The sequence below is a fragment of the Schistocerca nitens genome, chromosome 8 (genome assembly GCF_023898315.1).
Source record: "Schistocerca nitens isolate TAMUIC-IGC-003100 chromosome 8, iqSchNite1.1, whole genome shotgun sequence".
Classification (NCBI taxonomy): domain Eukaryota; kingdom Metazoa; phylum Arthropoda; class Insecta; order Orthoptera; family Acrididae; genus Schistocerca; species Schistocerca nitens.
Window position 1 is genome coordinate 213026656 of NC_064621.1, and position 20369 is coordinate 213047024.

Genomic DNA, 20369 nt, shown 5'->3' on the forward strand with positions numbered 1-20369 from the left:
GGTGAACCAGTGAACAACTTCAAAAGTGTCACTGACGTGGTGTCCAACACTGATATTATAGAATGTGCAAATACGCCATGCGATCAACTTGCATTTCTTCACTGTGCATTTTGCAGTCATTCGTGTTGCTCGGAGCATTTTATTGACATTCCGCATTTACATTTATAGTAAAGATTGCTGCATTGCGTATGGCGTCTACAATTACATCTACAGTGAAACTTACTGGCAGATTAAAACTGTGTGCCCGACCGAGACTCGAACTCGGGACCTTTGCCTTTCGCGTGCAAGTGCTCTACCAACTGAGCTACCGAAGCACGACTCACGCCCGGTACTCACAGCTTTACTTCTGCCAGTACCTCGTCTCCTACCTTCCAAACTTTACAGAAGCTCTCCTGCGAATCTTGCAGAACTAGCACTCCTGAAAGAAAGGATATTGCGGAGACATGGCTTAGCCACAGCCTGGGGGATATTCTGCAAGATTCGCAGGAGAGCTTCTGTAAAGTTTGGAAGGTAGGAGACGAGGTACTGGCAGAAGTAAAGCTGTGAGTACCGGGCGTGAGTCGTGCTTCGGTAGCTCAGTTGGTAGAGCACTTGCCCGCGAAAGGCAAAGGTCCCGAGTTCGAGTCTCGGTAGGGCACACAGTTTTAATCTGCCAGTAAGTTTCATATCAGCGCACACTCCGCTGCAGAGTGAAAATCTCATTCTGGATACATCTACAGTGATATCTAGAGCATGCCTGCAGAGTTTTGCAGAAAAACGACACCCACCAGAACATTCAGAGGTACATAATGGACCTGTAACCAAACGTTCATATAGATCTGTTTGTTCGAGCCCAAGTACTTTCCTGGTTAGTATGTGACAGGAATTTTAACTTGATGCATCTACCCATTCCTAAGCAAAATGGCTTTTAACATATGGACGACAGTCGGATAATAGTTGACAAAAAAAATTTTTTTCGTGTGACTTAATAACAAATTAGCAATTTTTAAATTCGCAAGACGCAATATTTACAAACGAGCAGGAGAAATCGTGACTAAACACTGTCAAAATACGAAACATAATACATAAATAACGAATTACACAAAACAATTCGCCTTACCTTAACATTCACAATACTCTTACCAATATCCACAGGCTCAGCTTAAGTACACAAAAATACGTTTGGCACACAAAACAAATTGTCACAGCTCAGGTCTAGGCAAATACTACAATGGTAAGGCCAAAATCGGGCTTATGCCATGGATTTTACCTGAGGATACGTTACAATGTTTGCAAATAACATTGCGTACTAATTTAGACCTGGTGCTGATTTCGACTGGCAGTCAGAGGAGACACACAATTTAAAATAAAAGTTAAAGTGCATATATAATTTAAATAACAACTAGGTTTGTGTAAATACACCTTAGAAAAATAAAAGAAAAACCCACTGAGGATGCCATTGCTGTGGTGAAACACGTTTGAATGTTAAAACAAAACAGTATTTTCTGTACTCGCAAATAGGCGGACCGATCTTTAGTTCGTTATTATTTTCTGCTAGTGCAGGACAGACCTCGAAACTCCAAAACGATATGTAATTAGCGATCACAATTCTCGTGAGGCCGTCCTTCGTACACAAAATAACTGCCTGCTTATGGTAAAATAATGGAAGTCCCTTATATGGTTGCAAAGACGAATTTAAGATAGAGAAAAAAAAACTATATGATTTAGTATTCCGCGAACACGAAAGAATCGCGCGATGGTTCACGATGACCGGCCATGTTCAGACATAAGTAACACTTGAAAGCTGTTGCCAGAGTTCGCACTCCGGGACAGCTGTAGGCGCTGACGTCGCTGCGGTAAATGTTGTTCACTGCTTCGAAAGAATTAGACTGTTTTCCGCTTTCAGCTCGTAATCGTGACTCATGGTCGACCGCAGAGTGGCGTGCTAGCCTGTGGCATAATTTAGCGTGGGATTCCGTGTGAAGTTCACGGCCCATACCGCAGGTGCAGATCGCTGCGCACGGCACCAAGCTCACGACGCCATCTATATATGCCGTGGCGAGCTGGCGGTAGGCATTCAGTCGTCATCAGACGCCACTATCTCTCATTGAAACTTCGAGCCGCTCACCACAGCCAGCCAACATGCCTGACCCTTGCTGCGGAACTGGAGAAAGTAAGTTAACGTTGCCTTGCTGTATGATACAAATGACGACTAAGTGCCGTTTACATCTGTTGTCCGTGACAGAGAGTGGCTAACATAAATGACTGTCAACAGTGCTTAATCGTGTAGAGCACTTTTTTATTTAAAAAAAATGGCTCTGAGCACTATGGGCCTTAACTTCTGAGGATATGAGTCCCCTAGAACTTAGAACTGCTTAAACCTAACTAACCTAAGGACATCACACACATCCATGCCCGAGGCAGGATTCGAACCTGCGGCCTAAGCGGTCCCTCGGTTCCGGACTGTAGCGCCTAGAACCGATCGGCCACCCCGACCGGCCCTTTTTTATTCCTAGTCCTCTCTGCGTCTTGGTGAAGTCAAAGCGAGGGAGAAATCGTCATTGTTAGTCATCTTCTCTGGACAATCTGTGCGCGAATTCAGCTATCCCTAATTCTACTACTGCGGTGTATTCATGTCATCAGATGATGACAGTTTGTTGTGTTGATTCTCCTCAAGACGGCATCTGACGACCAATAAATTTTGGGTTCCAGCATTCAGGTGCCATCATCTACATCTGAACTCTTCTTCGATAGGTGCTAGTCACTTTCCCAGTTATGTCTGAGATTTCGAAAATTTTCAAAAAATCATTTTGCAATGTCCCACTAACGCGATAAATCTGTCACCATTTGTACTGCCCTACGCTATACACATACAAAGTTCCCTTTTATTCCAGCATGGGTAGTAAAAGTGTTCTCTGAACAATGTTTATAGACGAACTACCGTTTCCTAGCATTTTAACAATAAGTCAGAGATTGGTATTTTCATTACCTACAACACAGTATAGCAGTAGTCACTCTTTACTATCGCTACATCTTGTGACTTCTAGGTTAGGGACACATAAAACTGTTTCATCTATCACAATAGACGAAATATTCGACATCGGCAACTTGTATTTGTAGTTGAAATATTTCTCATATATTGTTCGTTTCGATCACTGGATTATCTTCAGATCTAAATAGTTGTATGTTCAAAAACTCGTACACAATAGACTGGTATGAGTTTCTGACTAGACAAGACGCAACTACTGAGATCTGAAGATGATCCAGATTGACCGAAACACGCAATTTAATTAAAAAATGTGCGACTGAGACTGAACAATAAACGGAAATTTTTTTTTTTGTTATTTAATGATCAGTCGCAAACATCATGAGGCTGTCCTTTATGGACGAAAAACATGTGTGCTTACGGATAATTTATAAAAGTCCCAAAGACCATATAAGCAACTTTATTTGTAAATAATTACGCCAGCACTTTTATGCTTTAAAAATAAGTACACAAGGCTACTTTCTTTCAAGCGAAGAGCTGCTGCTTTGTGGACTATGATTTGATATTACAATAATTTTATGTACAGTACCACTTCTTAGTAGTGTATAGGATACGTCAAGCAAGCTGCATCTAGCATGACACTCCTAATTTAGAGTGTTAATTTCCTGGAATCAGTTGTAATATGGTCATAAGAGATGATCTTTGTAGGCAGTGACGAAGAAAATAGTCATTTGGTTTATCAGTTTGGCTGTAATCTCGAACGTGTTGCAGGAACTTGTTAGTCGTGTGATGGCGGTAATATTCATGAGATTATATTTCAGACAGATCGTTAAGGTTATTGTGAATCAAATCGGATGCTTATTCTGAAATATTGCTGAGGCCGACTGCAGTAATAACGTCGCATTTTTTTCGGTACTATTAATCAATGTTGTTGCTGCATAGGTAGGTGAACAGTGAAGCTTCAAATTCAGCAGCTTTTGATGTTGAGATGGTTGTCTCATATTTCCATGGCTTGATCATCCCAGTGCTTACACACAGTATATTCTTACTGATCTAGTCTTAACTGTCAGTCATTTACCGAAAGTGTGTCTTTATTTTACAAAATTACATGTTAACTTCAGTGACATTTAAATCTCTTGAAGCTCCTGTTTACCAGTGAATATCAAAGTTAGGGAAAAACACGTAAAATTAGCCGAGGTTGTCACTGTTATCCCTGTGTTTTCTGAGTACGTTCTGAAGTGGTCTGTTTTGTTTTACAGCTTGCCAGGGCTCCAGCTGCAACTGCGGTCCCTCGTGCACCTGCACAAACTGCGCGTCTGGCACCAAGGGCTCTGTCACCTCCAAGTGAATGACTGTTTCCTTAAGTCCAACACGGTGAGCACCAACGCAAAAGGAAACGTTTGCAGTTGCTAGTTCTAATATTAGAGTTAATGCCGAATACATTATTCACATTATCCGAATCACACCATATTTACAGTTTTCTTCGGTGGTATACTAACATTTTTATAATTTTTTTATTAAGTGACATTGACACTATGTACGTAATGAATTTCGTCTTGATATGACTACCATCGTTGGCATAACCTAACTTATATTATTTTCAAGTCCAAGTAGTGATATCAAATAATCGATACTAGCATAGAAAATACATATCGAAAGGCTTGTTGCAAGAACGCCTTGAGATGTTATGACGTGATTCATAAGACATTCACAAAAGATTAGATGCCTCTTTTGCAGGCATGAATCAATTAGTTTACTGCAATGATTATGTTCTATCGAGTCTCAGAGTACGTACTGAAATATTTTGCCATATTTCTGCTTCTTTTCTGAAACTCGCTGCACACAGGTGAGGTGTAGAACTTGTGATCCAGGAAGTAGAGACACAAAGCACAGGACCTCTTTCTGAAGCACAAAAGTTCCATATTATTATATGCTTCTAACATCACTTTTCTAATCTCACCATTGGTGGTCCTGAGATTAGGTACAAACGTTTATTACAACCACGTAGCCTTGCTCTTTCACCCTCTCAATCGTCACGTTTCAAACACTGTCAAATGCAAACGAGCACACGTCTTTCCAATCAGAAATATGTTCAGCTTTTGATACAAGCGACAGCTTCTTGATTAAAGATGTGAACTTTGAAGTACATTAGATACGTTACATCTTGTTACCAAATAGCTGTAAAAGTTCTTGTGCGTCATGCACCTTACTGCCTACTCTAGAGCGTCATTTCAGCGTTTGGAATTATCAGACGGGTCGGACAATAGACATTTTATGAATCTCGAGATGCACTGCTGCATTGTAACAGGTCGGTGTAGCTCACATGAAAGTATAACAGAAATGCTCAGAGAAATTAAAATGCAATCCTTGGAAGAAAGACGACATAGTTCTCACGAAACTCTGCTCAGTAGATTTAGCGATTCAGATAATCTGAATTCGAAGAAGAGTGAGTGACTATTATGCTGTCACCATTGTATGTCTCACGTAGGAGTTACGAGAGTAAGATAAGAGAGATGCTGGAAGTTTAGAAAATTATCCGGTATTGTCACTAAATAAAAGCGCAGAATTTCCAACAAAGTTGCAGCATTAGAAAATTGCAGCGAAATGCAGGAAGGTCTGCAGCGGATAGGCACTTGGTGCAGGGAGTGGCAACTGACCCTTAGCATAAACAAATGTAATGTATTGCGAATACATAGAAAGAAGGATCCTTTATTGTATGATTATATCGTAGCGGAACAAACACTGGTAGCAGCTACTTCTGCAAAATATCTGAGAGTATGCGTATGAAACGATTTGAAGTGGAATGATCATATAAAATTAATTGTTGGTAAGGCGGGTGCCAGGTTGAGAGTCATTGGGAGAGTCCTTAGAAAATGTAGTCCATCAACAAAGGAGGTGGCTTACAAAACACTCGTTCGACCTATACTTGAGTATTGCTCATCAGTGTGAGATCCGTACCAAGTCGGGTTGATAGAGGAGATAGAGAAGATCCGAAGAAGAGCGGCGCGTTTCGTCACAGTGTTATTTGGTAAGCGTGATAGCGTTACGGAGATGTTTAGCAAACTCAAGTGGCAGACTCTGCAAGAGAGGCGCTCTGCATCGCGGTGTAGCTTGCTGTTCAGGTTTCGAGAGGGTGCGTTTCTGGATGAGGTATCGAATATATTGCTTCCCCCTACTTATACCTCCCGGGGAGATCACGAATGTAAAATTAGAGAGATTCGAGCGCGCACGGAGGCTTTCCGGCAGTCGTTCTTCCCGCGAACCATACGCGACTGGAACAGGAAAGGGAGGTAATGACAGTGGCACCTAAAGTGCCCTCCGCCACACATCGTTGGGTGGATTTCGGAGTATAAATGTAGATGTAGATTACTCTGCGTTGTTTCATTTGTTGATCCCGAAAAAGTTCGATTACAGTCACAGCTGCAAATATGGAAAGAGGTATCTCTTTACGATGTTTCTTGGAGTTCTCTGTGGCTAACCTCAACACTTCAAGGTTAAGTTTTCTAAAATGCCCCTGGCTGAAAACCTGAGGCAGCAGACTTCTGCTGTTACTTTACAATTGGGTTTCCGAGTGTAAACGTTTGGATAAATGCTTTGTTTGTGAGTTGTGTAACCATGTATATGTTTTCCTTTTCGAAAGTATTCACTTCGCTCTAACGAATTATTTCTTTTGTTACAGGTGTGACAACCGTCTTGCTGCATCTCACTCTATTTAAATTTCACTGCACTATTTAAATGTTTCTTGCTGCATTTATTCATCAAAATAAAATGCTAAAAATCTAAGTCTTTGTGTACCTTATTGGTTCAAGTATAGCTCCCAAGTTACGATTTCTTTTGCTATATTACGACTAAGCAAGCAAGTGAGATATTCGTTTCCAGATATATGACAGATAAAAAGCTCGCTATAGAGCCACGCACCACTGCTGCAGGCAAAATTGAAATGTGGAGTGAGGTAGGGAGGAAGAGGCAGGTTAAACTGAAAGGTAATCACATGTGTCTGGGTGGTTTTTGTGGAAATCCACAGCCCGCAGAAGGCAAGTACACTGCTTGAAGTGCGATCCAACTCTGTGTGTAAATGCAGACTATCTGGAGATGTCCAGTAAGATGAGGTGTTAACAATAGAGTGCGAGTGAGGGATTGCCTGTAGCATAGTTGCACCAAACATGGAGAATCTGAATATTTCTGCTAAGAGATTACTTGCACAACTAATTTCCAGAAAAGTTCAGTAAACCCAGACCTCTGACAAATTCCTGTAATTTCCAGTCTTTCCATCAGGCCTGTCCTACAATATATGTTTTGAAAAGAAACAGCTCCTGAATAATTATAGATACTGTATAGGCAATTAGTGGAAAAACTAAAAATGCTATGTTTGAAAGCTGTAAGGCTTTGGAGTTTGAGCACGTCTATTAGGTTGCTAAAATCAAGAGATTACTTTTTGTTAAAAATTATATCGTCTGACACGTTTTGGGTTTAGCCCAACATCAGAACATCTGTCAAAATGAAAAATGGTTCTCATGAATGCACAAGCGCAACAAATATGTGATATTAAGAGTAAAAATACTTAAAAAGACCCACAATTAAGTTTACATACCATATAAAGTAAATTAAGGCAAACTATTGTGTCGCATAACTGCATTCCTGATATTGATTCTTAACTGATGTCGAGGTTCTGTTTCAAAAACTGACTACTATTGCTGGCTTCCAGGTGGTATGATCACATGGTTGTAGTGGCATTAGAAACTTAAATGACCAGAAGATGGACAAATTAATTACAAAAATAGTATATGAAATATAGTAAATATAAGGAAAATTAAAAACAGTAGGCAAAAATGTTAAAAACAAAAGTACATCGATAAATCAGGTGCTTCGTTTGAGCACTGATGGGAAGGGGATGAAGCGAGAACAGTTTTTTAGATGTTTACTGTGTACGCTTACCACCACAAAAGTAAGAGAGCGGGAAAATGATATGGATTTGATAGCGACCTAATGAAACAGTGACATGAGACTTTCTCCAAATTTACACAATGGTCGCAGGGCCTCTGCGCGGCCTTACATCGCAACGAAAGCCGTTTGGTGCTTTACATAAAAATATAAGTAGCTTGTTAAATAAAACATGTAGGCATATTATTTCAGTACAGGAACGTGAAAAATTTTAAAACATTTTTCTACAGATATACTATGCATGAGAGAATACTATCTGCAAGTAACTAGATTACTTTACTTTTCCGTGTCCAGATCAAATTTTATTTTTCCAATAGTTAGCCACCGCTACGGCTTTGTCGTTGGCTTGTAGCAGGTCACTAAAACTGCAGGGCTCCGGCAGTAGTCGGCACATGAGCAGACGTGCCTCGTCTTGTACCTCTCCGCATCCGCAAATAACGTCGTCATCGTTAGTCAGCAGTCCCCACTTGCACAGATTAGTTTTGCATCTGGGTACACCAGCCCTCAGCCTGTTTAGTGTTTCCACACTGTATAAGGAAGTTTGTTTCCCGGTGCCATTTGCTCTTTTGGTATTATCTGCAGTGCGGTTTGTTCATTCTCCCATTTACGGACTCTATTATCTTCCTGTGAACTGTCAAGGATCTTGGTTCTTGCAATAAAGCTATTTCTAGACTTAAGCCTCCGAGCCTGAGTGACGTGTCCATTCAGTGGGTGTCGAGAATCTGTTTCTTTCTTTGTTCTCTCAGCGTCTGCTGCCACCTGCCTTCTGATCTTGGATGGGGCAATTCCAGCAAGTAGGTACAGATTACCCATTGGTGTGGGTCTGAGACAGCCTGTAACAATTCGCATTGTCTCATTTACTCTTACATCAACCTGTTTAGCATGTGCAGATGCTTCCCTTACTGGTGCTGCATAGTCTGCTGCAGAAACACACAGAGCAAGTGCTGATGTTCTCAGTACAGATGGTTGAGCTCCCCATTCATAGTTTGTCAGCCTGCGGATGATGTTATTCCTGGAGCAGACTTTAGCCTTGGTGTTTTGGCAATGCTGCTTGAAGGAAAGCGTTCTGTCAGGTACAACCCCAAGGTATTTAGGTGTTGGACAGTGCTTTAGCTTCTTACCTTGCCATGTAACGTCGAGCTCAACTCCAGCATCTCTATTGCGCAGGTGGAAAGCACATACTTGGGTTTTGTCAAGGTTCGGCTTGAGGTGATTGGCGTCGTAGTATTGAGCCAGTTCTTCAAGCGTTCTAGAGAGATTTCCAGATGTTGCATCAAAATTGGACCACCACAGCTGTGTCATCAGCATATACGAAGTCTTGCATCTTGAGGTATACGTTGGTCATTAGTGTACACATTATAAAGGATGGGAGAAAGTGCACTTCCTTGTGGTAAGCCATTCTTCTGCAGTCGCCATCTACTGTTCTTACCATTTAGGGAGACATAAAATCTTCGATTCTGCAGAAGACTACCAATAACCATCGTCAACCTACAGTCCCCTGTGAGGTGATATAAGTTGCGCAATAGCTTTCTATGGTTTATCGTGTCGTATGCAGCAGTAAGGTCTATGAAAGCTGCTCCAGTTATTAATTTTGTTTCAAACCCATCTTCTGTATGTTGCGTCAGATTAAGTATTTGCCCACAACAAGATCTTCCCGGTCTGAAACCGGCTTGTTCCTTTATGAGCTTTCCACCTATAGTTTCTGCCACCCAGCTGAGAATCATCCGCTCCAGTATCTTATATAGATGGCATAGAAGTGACACTGGTCTGTAACTTTTGGGCTCCTTTATCTCCTTGCCAGGTTTTAGTAAAGCCACCACTCTCACCTGCCGCCATAGTTTTGGAATATTCAGCTCTTTAATACAGGTGTTCATCATTTGTAGTAACAAGTTTCGACCTTTGGGCCCAAACTGTTTTATCTGCTCCGTTCTAAGGTCATCAGTTCCAGCGGCCTTATTCAGTTTCATACTTTGAATGACGTCTTCCAGTTCGGTTGATGTGAATGAAGCATTGAGGAGTCCGTAATCTTTTTGTTCTTGGGGTATATTCCCTTTCTCTTTTACCTTTGGTTTTCCGATTCTTCAGAAGTTGGCTAGCAATCTGATTTGCTGTTACCCCGTTGTTCTTCTGCTGGTGGTCAGTTGGGTCCCCCCTTAAGTTTTCCAATAATTTCCATGCACGTCTGCTGTAACTAGATAAGAAGTGCCTAGATGGGTGAAAATTAATATCACATTACTGTAGTTGTAAGGGGGAAATCCTGTATACACGAATGGAGTAAAGTCACAGGCCACAGACCTAATTTAGTATTGCACTAAATGCCTCTTTGAGTGATCCATTTCACTGATACTGGGTAGCAGTTATAACAGCTCACATGTCCCCAAGAGGACATGTTTTAAACTTCATGAAGCATTTTAGATGGAGCACAAACTGAGAAGTTTTCAATGCGATAGGGTCCGTAGCTCCCATGAACTTTTTGATTGATTTCTTGAAGCCTTCAGCTGCCATTTTCTTTACTTCCTGTACGATTGTACATTTTCAGCCTTAGGCCATTTTAAACTATTTTATGGATGATTTTTTGGTAACAGATTATATCATATACGTCGTTGCTCCTACGACATCCTGTTATGCTCATAAGTTAATTCGAGGTGTTCACGTTATTTTAGAAGCACGTTACTTTCGAGCAGTGAAATAAAGAAAATGGCTGGTGAAGGCTTCAAGAAATCATTCAAAATATAACTGAGAAGTGAGTGTATGTGGAGATTCCAATATTGATTTTATCTCAGATACTTCTCGTACAGGGCGTTTAGAGTTACTGGTGGCTGATGGTCGCTCTTGGTTTGATACAAGCAGTAACATTTCCAATAAGAGTAAGACAAGGTGCAACAGCGATTGATAATTTAATCTAAATCAAACTGGTTTTCACGAAATATGTCTGGAATCTATAATGAATGGTTTGTTTGACAATAATAGTCGAATAGAAGCAATCAGTTTCCAAAAAGAAGGGTAAAGTGCAGTTTCACAGAATGGTGAGTGCTGGCGCAGCTCCACTACCGAGGGAAGTTTACCAACGACAGTCGATAGATGAGAAATTTGAGTATAAGCCAGAAAATATTTTTGTAAAACAACGATTCCAGTTTTTTGCAATAAATCAGAGACAATGACAATGCAAGCCGAGGAAAAGAGTAAATAACATCTGCCGTGAAAATATACAATGCAAGCCGAGAAAAAGAGTAAATGATATCTGGCATCAAAATATTTTGCAGTAGGAAGAAACAGCTTCATTTAACGCAGAAGACTAAGCTCTAAACAAGGCTTACAAGTACACTCCAAACAGTGCTGCAAAATTCTTCAGTGTATGAGCAAAAAGGAAAACCATGTATTGCGCACAAAAAATTCAGTAAAGACAGTTTGGATTAGTTTTAGGCATGAAACGAATAAACACCATAACACAAATAAAATTCGACTCTCTGATGACTAGCCGTGAACCAGATGGTGTTATATTCGAATCATGAGCCACCAGGTTATATAGATTCTCCCCAGCAATGCGGAAAACACTCGAAAACAGTTACCGAGCGAGAGGGCGCAGTGGTTAACACGCCGGACTTTCATTCGAGAGGACGACGATTCAAATCCCCGTGTGGTTCTCCTGAATTAGGTTTCGTGTGATTTCAGTAACGCTGAAAGCAAATGTTGGTTTCTTTGAAAGGGCACGGCGGATTTCCTTTCCATCCTTCTTCAATACGAGCTCAAGTGACCTCGATATCGACGGGACATTAAACACAAATCTTCCTTCCTTTCAAGACAGGCCGATAACATTTACTGAGACAGGCATTACATATTACAACAGCACACATCTGTTTTTCCAACTCAGCTGTTGAAGAAGGCACGAAGCTCATGAGATCACACATTTAGCTCCGATGCTATCTGAGGCAATGTACAAAAACCTTGTGTTGACTTATTGGCCCCTTTGTAATTAATCTATGATTCAAAGTGTATTTCCTGAAATACTAAAATATTCAGTGGTATCACCCATTCGTAGTAGTACATATAAGACTTCCTATGTCTTCAAAAATAATTTAAAAGGTAGTTCTAAACTCTATATTGTTCTGTTAGGTTTCTGTAAGGATTCTCTACAGAGAAAACAAAATATGATCTCGCAAACTCTGCTGTCGTGGAGACAAAGAAAAAAATTGCCTTTGAACTTATTAAGGGCTTGAATGGCCTGCATCAAGAAATTCAACTTGAGGAAACTAAAATATTATGGCGTTATAGGGAAGCTCCTTAATGGACAGACAACAGAAAACTGGTAGCTTTAGCAAGTGATGCCACAGAAAAAGATCAGAACGGAGTAACATTTAATATGACGTTCTGACAAGTTCGGTAGTTGGGCCACTCTTTTCTTTGACCTACATAAATGTTTTAGCAGTAAAGTTGGAGGGCTCTTAAAAACTATAACGTTAACTGGTTACAAGTACATTCTAAGAAAAAAATAAAATAAAACTAACGAAGCTTCGCAAAGGAATTATCCGAATGGGACGGAAATCGTTAGAGGTGATGTATGTGTGCAGACAAACAAATGATTACTGAAATAATAATTAAATGGACACCCTAGCTGCAAACAGGCATTTATGTACTTCATTGGGGACATGTTGAAAATGTGTGCCCCGACCGGGATCTCCTGCTTACATGGCAGACGCTCTATCCATCTGAGCCACCGCGGGCACAGAGAATAGTGCGTCTCCAGGGACTTATCCCTTGCACGCTCCCCGTGAGATCCACATTCCCAACATGTCCACACCACTACATTCCTAGTGCGCCTAATAGATGTTTGCCCATCATACAAATGATTGCAATTTCAGAAAAACTGTATAATTTATTCAAGAGGAAGAGCTTCACAATCGTGCAAGTTAATCACGCGTTGGTCCACTCTGGCCGTTATGCAATCAGTTATTCGGCTTGGTATTGAATGATAGAGTTGTTGGATGTCCTGAGAGATATAGTGCCAAATTCTGTGCAATTGGCGCTTTAGATCGTGAAAATCCCTGGCGGGTTAAAGGCTGTTGTTTATTTGTTTAAAGTGCTCCAGACGTTCTCGATTTGGGAGAGATCCGGTGACCCAGCTGGTCAAGGCAGGGCTTGGATAGCACGAAGACAAGCAGTAGCAACTGTCGCTGTGTGCAGGCAGGCATTATCTTGCTGAAATGTAAGCCCAGTCTGACTTGCCATGAAGGGCAACAAAAGAAGGGCGTAGAATACCGTCGACGTACCGCTATGCTGCAAGGGTGCCGCAGTTGACGACCAAAGGGCTCCTGCTATTTAAAGACCATTTCACCTTGTTGTCGGGTCGTATGGCGAGCGACAGTCAGGTTGGTATCCACCACTGCCCAGGGAGTCTCCAGACACTTGTTCGGCCTGGAATATCATTGACTGGATTAGAATCGTTTGCAGCGATAAGTTCTGATGCGAAGTGAGCCCCAATGACCAGCGAAGACGCGACTGGAGACGGCCTGGACAGTGGTGGAGTACCAACGAGACTGTCGCCAGCTACGTGTCCAGGAGTGATGGTCTGGGGTTCCATTTGTTTTCATAATTAGACCCGTTTGGTTCTAGACTGAGACACCTTTACAGCATAACAAGTACGTCGACGATATCCTACGCCCCCTCTATTTTTATCTGTCATGTCAAGCCATCGTGGGCTTACATTTCTGCAAGAGTTTTTACAGCTTGTCTTTGTGTTTACCAAACCTTACCTTGCCCAGAAAGGTCACCAGATCTCCCCCGAACTGAGAAATTTTGGAGCATTATTTGCAGGTCTCTCCAGACGGCTCACGATTTTGACCATCTAACTCGCTAATTGGACAGAATATAGCACGATACCGCTCAGGAAGCTATACAACACGTCTGTCAGTCAATACCAAGCTGAATAACTACTTGCGTAACGACTAAGGTTGTCACTTTTTGATATAAAAAAGGACATTTACCTAAAATACGGTATTTTTCACAAAAAATGAGACACGATTCAGAAATACTTGGAAATCAAACGTTGTATAAACTTAAATTACCTCATAATTTATTTCATTAACAGAATGAGATTATTATTGAAATTCGTAAAACAAAGTAACTTACATCGTCTAATAAAATGCATAAGGTATGACTAAACATGTAGAAAAAACTTTCATAAGATTACATTATTGTCTCCACCTATACTTCACGTTTGAACTAGCTGACTCTAAAATTGCACTTTCTATTTTTATCATGCAATGGAACTCCCTACAAGACATGTTCATGTTCATAGTAATTAATAAGTTCACTTGCAGTCAGATATGATGCACACCTGTTTCTACTGTTTCGCCACTTGTTAGACATTAAAGAGAAAATGCGTTGAACGAATGCATTTGACCCTGGAACGCACAAAAGGTACAAGTTTTTCCAATTCTCTTAATTTCTGTTGTCCTTTATGACTAGTAAACACTGACAACCACTTGTGTGAGAAATCTTCTGTGCTTTCCAAAATACTGGCAACAAGACAAAACTCTTCATACAGTTCCCCCATATCAGTTATTTCAATCAATTCGGGGGATTCCACTGGAACTTTCAGGAAAGAAAAATCTATGCTTCTGTTTAAACAAAAAAATTGTAGCTTCACCCTAACATTCTCCTGCGAGAAACTGTACAATTTTCGAAGGTAGTTTATGGCGTCTTGATAGAACTGCATAAAGTATGTCTTCAGATTGGTTCTTTCTGAAAATGATTGAGATCCCATGGCATTCGTAATTGCAATTCCGAAGAACTGAACTTCTTTCCTTTGTTCCAGTGTTCTCTTCAGTAACCACATTTCGTCATAAGCTTCACCCATAGAAACAGTCCTCTTTCTTAGATCTTGATGCACAGAACAAATATTGTAACTACATTGCTGCAGAATAGTATATGTATTTCTAGCAACAGATCGTTAAGGTCATCTTCTGGATCCCAATACTTCTTCAGATCTTTGCAGGAGTCCTTTCCCAGTAATCTGAAATAGCTTTTAATGGCGGGCCAGTTGTGGATTAATCTATCTACTCCACATTCTAAATAAAGCCAGCGAGTCCTAACGTATCTCAATATCTCCAGCTATTCAACGTCTTCGAACTCGAAATAATTCTTCAGATCTTCGCGGGACTTCGCAGACGTGGAAAAATGACTGTTTAATGTCAGAATAACATTTTCTATGCCTATATCAAGGCATTCAGTTGCATGTCTCATTGTACTATGTATAACATGAGCTAAGCAATTTGACTTCAAAATTCTGCAACGTGCACCATAAAGCAGATTAAAAATAGAATTGTGCTTATACTAAAATGTAAACTTTCACGGCCGGAAATATCATGTCCATTATAATTATCCGGGCTGTTATGGCGTGGTCGGTTGATGAATTCTGAGGTGGTCCAGCCGGAGGACATATTGGTCAGCTTCGATGTGGTATCGCTGTTTACCATGGTTCCACTTAATGATGTATTGGAACAGCTGGATCGAATTTTTCCTGCCGATATTTTAGAGCTGTTTAAGTGTTGTTTGACGACCACATACTTCAAGTGGAATGAACAGTTTTATGAGCAAACGGATGGCGTAGCTATGGGAAGCCCCCTAAGTCCCGTAATTGCAAACTTCTTTATGGAGAAATTCGAAGAACAGGCCTTAGGTACTGCCAGCAAGAAACCAAATATATGGTTCCGATACGTGGATGACACGTTCGTGTTGTGGAGACATGGTAGGGAGGAACTAAGCCGGTTCCACGAACATCTGAACAGTATAAACTCAAGAATTCAGTTTACTATGGAGGAGGAGGTGGACGGCAAACTACATTTCCTCGATGTGCTTGTGTTTAGAAACGAAAATGGTAGTTTGGGCCACTCAGTGTACCGCAAACCCACGCACACGGACCGTTATTTGCACCGGGATTCGAACCACCACCCACAACAGTAGCGGGGTGTTATCAAGACGTTAGCGGACAGAGCTAGAAATATTTGTGAACCTGAGTTGCTCGACGCTGAGATGGAACATCTCCACAATGCACTAACGAAGAACGGATATTCGTCCGCCGAAATAAAACGTGCGTTGAGGCAGCCACGCAGAAATCATACTGACGTACAGGCTACTGCAAAATCTAAGGTTTTCCTGCCGTTTGTTAAAAATGTAACGGAAAGAATAGGGAGGATCTTGACGAAGCGGAATATTACCGTAATTTACAAGCCCACCAGGAAGATACAGGAATACCTTAGGCCTGCCAAGGACGCTCGCAAACCATTGGAAAAATCTGGAGTGTATAGGATCCCATGCAGCTGTGGTGATGTTTATGTGGGTACCACCAAAAGAACTGTTTCTAAACGTTTGGAAGAGCACAAGGGAAATTGTAGAAGAGGAGAAACGGAACGATCAGCTGTTGCGGAGCATGCTTTCCAGCCAGGGAACCACAATATTCGTTTCGAGGAGACGCAAGTACTAGCGGCCACGAGCGGATACTACGAAAGGCTCTACAGGGAGGCAATCGAAATCGCTAAACACCCAAATAATTTCAACCGAAAGGAGGAGGGCGTCAAATTAAACGGTATATGGATGCCGGTGTTAAAGAAGATGTGTACCACTCGTCCACTACTGGGTGATGGCAACGGCGATCGACGGCGACGGACAGCGGCCAATTGCACTGACGTTTTCAAAACACGTGACGTCACGCCGCGGCGCGGGGGCGCGCGGACACGGAATTTAGCGGCAGTCAGTAGCGAGCCAGTGTGTGTGTTGGACCATCAAGCTACGCACCCCCTTGAAGATGTCTCCCGCAGTCGGAGACGAAACGTTGGGAATCACCTCAGAATTCATCAACCGACCACGGCATAACAGCCCGGATAATTATAATGGACAGAATTGTGCTTACCTTAATTGTCTTTAGAGTAGTCTTCAGTATAGACATTAATCTTGTCTAAAGACAGGCCATTTTCATTAACTACCTTAATAACACACACACGAATTAAACTTACGGTTTCATTGACACTTGTTTTGTACACAACTTGTAGATGTGAAGTATATTTCACAGATAGGAAACATTTTACTATTAGCTTTATTGCTGCCATCTGTTGCAATTGAAAAGAAACAGCTTTTATAAATAAGTTCAGTCACAACATCTTTTGGAGACTTTGGAGCCAATATACCTTTTCTTCCACACGAAACAATGTTAGAAACACTGGAATTCCCAAAAATATGAGACATGGGTTTATTCGAACAATACAAGTTGGCGTAACTCTGGTTATGTTTTATAGTGTGTAACACTATTCAGCTGCAGTCACATTATCTTACTGTGTTTGACAGCTCACTTGATTAGCAAAATACGAATCCAGATTCTCAGTTTTGTTTTATATCTTGTATTTCCTTTATGGGTCTCAAATCTAGCATGTTGCTTAAGATTGACTCATCACCATGAGATACGTAGAATTCGTGCGCACAGATGGAACAACGCCCCTTTTGGCATTGTCCAATAACATGTTTACCCACGTGTATGACGATTCCCAGCTAGTCTGATGTGACGTTACTTGTTTAATTCTCTTCGTAGGGACTGTACTCAGTGAATTTGATTAGAGTGTAACATCTTAACACTGATGTTTTCGACTAGCTATAATAAATTCACAATAAGATTTAGCCTAACAGCCTGAAAAGTCACATTGGAAATTAGAAGGGAAGACCTACGGAAGTACGCGGCGGAAGATCAGGTGAATAACCCAGGATGTTGGGTTTTACCAGCGAATGACGAGACGTCACAAGATTTTCTTCTTCTGAGACACTAAAGAGAAAAAAATAGTAGAGCCATTTTGAAATTCGACGGCGCTCAAATCAAACATGGATTTTGAAATTTTCAGAGGCCAAAAAAGACAAACGCTCGTTTTTGCGGGACAACAGTTTATAGTATGCGACGCAAAATTTTAACCTCGAATATGGGATGTCCCGGGCAATATGGGACAGGTGGCAACTCTAATAAGGGCCAGAGGCGGATCAACACATTATTGACTCGCTCAGCTTGTGAAGATCTTTCTCTTGGATAAATCAGCCATTTTTTCTGAAATTGTAATCATTTGTTTGTATGTACATGTACATCACATCTACCGATCAACGTCCCATTTGGATAGCCGGCCGCTGTGGTCGAGCGGTTCTAGGCGCTTCAGTCCGGAACGGTGCTGCTGCTACGGTCTCAGGTTCGAATCCTGCCTCGGGCATGGGTGTGTGTGATGTTCTTAGGTTAATTAGGCTTAAGTAGTTTCAAGGCTCGGGGACTGATGACCTCAGATGTTAAGCCCCATAGTGCTTGGAGCCATTTGAACCATTTCCCATTTGGATAAATCCTTCATGGTGCGTCATTTTTTTTCTTAGAGTGTATTTTGCTAAAAGATCCACAAAAATTCATTTCAGACACAAACGGGATATTAGAGGAATAGAATTGTAACTAGTCAGGGGAAACGTATTTACCCATAATCTTACAAAAACTTATCCAGTGCACATTCATAAAAGTAGAAGTTACTTGCAGGTACCATAAACTCCCTGCACGAAACTCTTAGCCAGTGAGGTGGGTAACAAACTGAGGTGGCATCAGCGTGATCAGCGCGTGGATATGCTAAGCAAAAAATTCAGTTACTTCTGTTTTGCGCTCTCAATGCATTGTCTTACAGAGTGGTAAACTAGTGTAAACTTCTATATCGTGTACTTTACACTGTCTTGTGACATAATGTTCTGTGACAATACAGTTAAGAAAATTTCCGCAAAGGTTTAAAACAACTACACGGTCACAACCCTCCACAGCTACAAAGCTCTAATCAAAGCCGCTCATGTTTTATGGTAACGTCTCTTGGGTTTCCATTCTATGCCTCCCTCCAAATATTCGAATATTATTCACTCCCACCTCGTCTACCATGTCCATCTCTTCTCCGTCTCGTCAATTCTGTATTAGCTATTGATTCCCCCATTTCCTCTCCCAGGGGTGGAAAATTGCCGAAAGGCGGAAGAATCAGCAATGATCAACGACATGAGGATGCAGAAGGCAATGGAAACCACTGCATTAAAGACACGGAACGTGTATCCACAGGACATGTGGCCTGTAATTGAAGAAGTGTCATGATGATCTCTCCATTGGCAAAAGATTCCGGAATAGTCCCCCATTCGGATCTCCGGGAGGGGACTGCCAAGTGGGAGGTTACCATGAGAAAAAGATTGAATAATCAACGAAAGGATAACGTTCTACGAGTCGGGGCGTGGAATGTCAGAAGCTTGCACGTGGTAGGGAAACTAGAAAATCTGAAAAGGGAAATGCAAAGGCTCAATCTAGGTATAGTAGGGGTCAGTGAAGTGAAGTGGAAGGAAGACAAGGATTTCTGGTCAGATGAGTATCGGGTAATATCAACAGCAGCAGAAAATGGTATAACAGGTGTAGGATTCGTTATGAATAGGAAGGTAGGGCAGAGGGTGTGTTACTGTGAACAGTTCAGTGACCGGGTTGTTCTAATCAGAATCGACAGCAGACCAACACCGACAACGATAGTTCAGGTATACATGCCGACGTCGCAAGCTGAAGATGAACAGATAGAGAAAGTGTATGAGGATATTAAAAGGGTAATGCAGCATGTAAAGGGGGACGAAAATCTAATAGTCATGGGCGACTGGAATGCACTTGTAGGGGAAGGAGTAGAAGAAAACGTTACAGGAGAATATGGGCTTGGGACGAGGAATGAAAGAGGAGAAAGACTAATTGAGTTCTGTAACAAGTTTCAGCTAGTAATAGCGAATACCCTGTTCAAGAATCACAAGAGGAGGAGCTATACTTGGAAAAGGCCGGGAGATACGGGAAGATTTCAATTAGATTACATCATGGTCAGACAGAGATTCCGAAATCAGATACTGGATTGTAAGGCGTACCCAGGAGCAGATATAGACACAGATCACAATATAGTAGTGATGAAGAGTAGGCTGAAGTTCAAGACATTAGTCAGGAAGAATCAATACGCAAAAAAGTGGGATATGGAAGTACTAAGGAATGACGAGATACGTTTGAAGTTCTCTAACGCTATAGATACAGCAATAAGGAATAGCGCAGCAGGCAGTACAGTTGAAGAGGAATAGACATCTCTAAAAAGGGCCATCACAGAAGTTGGGAAGGAAAACATAAGTACAAAGAAGGTAGCTGCGTAGAAACCATGGGTAACAGAAGAAATACTTCAGTTGATTGATGAAAGGAGGAAGTACAAACATGTTCCGGGAAAATCAGGAATACAGAAATACAAGTCGCTGAGGAATGAAATAAATAGGAAGTGCAGGGAAGCTAAGACGAAATGGCTGCAGGAAAAATGTGAAGACATCGAAAAAGATATGATTGTCGGAAGGACAGACTCAGCATACAGGAAAGTCAAAACAACCTTTGGTGACATTAAAAGCAACGGTGGTAACATTAAGA

The 20369-nt window shown here is 41.4% G+C and overlaps 1 long non-coding RNA gene across 1 annotated transcript; it reads left to right on the forward strand.

Annotated features, from left to right (window-relative positions):
* Window positions 1-1993: 1993 nt before the first annotated feature.
* LOC126199210 (uncharacterized) lies at window positions 1994-6748 on the forward strand. Its single transcript, XR_007540131.1, has 3 exons — window positions 1994-2152; window positions 4225-4339; window positions 6645-6748. It is a non-coding gene; the product is annotated as an uncharacterized LOC126199210 (long non-coding RNA).
* Window positions 6749-20369: the final 13621 nt, after the last annotated feature.